Source organism: Quercus lobata, chromosome 4, assembly GCF_001633185.2.
Source record: "Quercus lobata isolate SW786 chromosome 4, ValleyOak3.0 Primary Assembly, whole genome shotgun sequence".
In the NCBI taxonomy this organism is placed as follows: Eukaryota; Viridiplantae; Streptophyta; class Magnoliopsida; order Fagales; family Fagaceae; genus Quercus; species Quercus lobata.
In genome coordinates this window covers 46,324,151-46,326,616 of record NC_044907.1, presented here as the reverse complement: position 1 = coordinate 46,326,616, position 2,466 = coordinate 46,324,151, and the positions used below count along the sequence as shown (strand labels likewise).

At 34.0% G+C, this 2,466-nt stretch overlaps 1 long non-coding RNA gene across 1 annotated transcript; it reads right to left on the bottom strand.

The window, feature by feature from the left end:
- On the bottom strand, positions 1–2,018 carry LOC115983325. Its single transcript, XR_004090022.1, has 3 exons — positions 1,878–2,018; positions 1,744–1,793; positions 1–112 (listed from the first exon to the last, which is right to left on the bottom strand). It is a non-coding gene; the product is annotated as an uncharacterized LOC115983325 (long non-coding RNA).
- Between the last annotated feature and the right edge of the window lie 448 nt (positions 2,019–2,466).

The window sequence follows — 2,466 nt, the reverse complement described above, 5'->3', positions numbered from 1 at the left end:
TCTAGTGACCATCTCTGTTGAAAAAACTTTCCAACCAAAGCTTTCAACGCAACCCCATAGCAAGAACAGATACAACTTCAGAGGGAACTGCTAGAATTTGTTTGTTATCCGCCTACATAACAAAATCAAAATAATGGAGTATATGAGGTAATACTACATACTCATGTGCCTGAAACAACATTTGCATAAATTCACAACACTAAATTCCGAAATGACAATACACCAATTACCCAACAACTTATCTCCTGTCATATATTTCTAAAAACACAATTTTTTTTTTTAATCATTGTGTTAGCAACCCACATGAATGGCCATCATCAACAACCTAAGCCCATACTAAGCAAAAATTTTCTATCGCGAAATCCATATGGAATTTGGAAAAACAACACATCATTAATCTCGACCTCAAATTTCTTGAACAAACCTAGAATAAGAAAGCAGCACCAACCTAACACCCCAAACTCCTCCCCCCAAAATATAAAGAATGAATTACGATGTAACTCCCAAAAACTAAATAAAAAAATAATAATCTGCAGGTGAGATATAACAAAACACAAACTGATAAACTAGAGTACAATGCCTATCTGGAAACATAAACTGAAGTAATTGTATCTTGATGCAAACCTTTGGACATATAATGCTAGATAGGAACATATATTTTCTGCACATTATTTAATATAGAAGCATATATTTGGAAATATAATTGCATTCTAAACTTAAATTGAGGATGTAGAACTGCAGTGTGAGCATCAGGTCTTTCACCCAAAACAATCATCATGGTCATTTCAGCACTAGGACTCATATGAACAAATAGATAAAATAGGATTGGAGAACAAAAAAATTGTCAAACTTGTCTTATAGACTTTCACATTGGGGAATCAACAAGTTCCTATAATCTAACAATTCAAACAAAAGTCCTAGTATCAAGATACCTACGGCTGAAACCACCCAAATAGCCTCTTGCACAGCTTTCATAACCGGACTGGACCGGACTGGACCAGACCAGCTGGTTTTTTGGCAAGAAGTTCAAGGAAGTTGTGTTTTTGGAAAAATTTAAATTAGAGGCACATGCAGGGCTCAAACCCAAGCCCCCCATGCAAGAACTTGTGTTTGAAATGCTAACCATTTAAGCAAGTTAGCTTCTTGGGTCTTTATGTTCCAAACTATTATATTTATTATATATGATTGAACTAATATATTTTATTTTGTCAAGATTTGACCTTGGTTGAACCCCGTCCAACCTTAAAAAGCTTGAACCTCTCACTTTTATAGTTCTTTGAATGGCCTGGCTTTCAAAACAACACTCTTGCATAATGAGAATTCACTAGCTCCTCAACTTAAAGCCTTATGGCATAGAAAGATTGAACAAATTTACCATATATCCCCTCTCTAGACTCCAAATCGAACAAATTATATTCATCACTCCAACTATTTACATTAAAGGAAAACACAGGCTAAAAAAAAAAAAACATTCAATTTGTATTTTCAAACTGTATAAGATACTAATTTTTCCCCAAAAAAAAAAAAAAAAAAAAATCTATACTCGCTAGTAGTTTCAACAGTGCAATTCATTAAGCAATATTTCAAAAGATAAAAAGTACAATGTAATTAAAAACATTTTTCCAGCCCACTTCCAAGTTCCAAATACAAAACCCATCGTCCAAAACCACTTATATCAATTAAAACCCTAACTACTAAAAGCGCCAAAACCAATGAAATGGAAGAGATCGAGATGATCATTACCTCCGATCTTGCTTGTCCTAGTCAGGATCAATCATCATCAAAGAGAAAACCTGGTAAAAGGAATAATTTTAATTTACAGTCGAAATCAAAATCCATTGTGATATCAAGATTAGGGAGGGAATCTAAATTTTTACCTGACCATCATCTTCTTCAACACGCTTTTTGGTAGCGCCAGACACAACAACATAGTCTTTGGTTGCTGGGTCTGACCTAATCCAAAGCTCAACACAGCAATTTGTACAAGTGAGGCATATCAGGTAGCTTTCAAAATCTAGATACTTCTGCAAGGAGAAACCATCCATTAAAAATTCAGTTCACTAAACATAGGATATTCAAATCTTGCATGAAGAAAAGAGTAGTGGGATAGAACATGGGGAAAACTAGGAAACAATAACCAAAAAAAAAATCTTACTATAAGGTACCACCTGTTCATTTTATAGAATAAGACAACTTATTTATAAAGTCTGGCAGTCATTTTTTTTTTTTTTTTTTTTTGTCTTTTAAAATAAATTGTGAATGTTCAAGTAAGAGAGGCCTGGCTACCTCAGATTAGTCATAAATGAGGTTTGGCTACCTCAAATCAGCCATAGATATTGAGTTTTTTCATACTTTTTGTTTCGTTTCCTGCTATTCTTCTAACCTCAATGGGAGGATCTGCGTTTTTCTTCGTTGAATCCAAAACTTTTGAGTTCTCAGTTAAGGAAGAGGGTTCATTTTACTTGT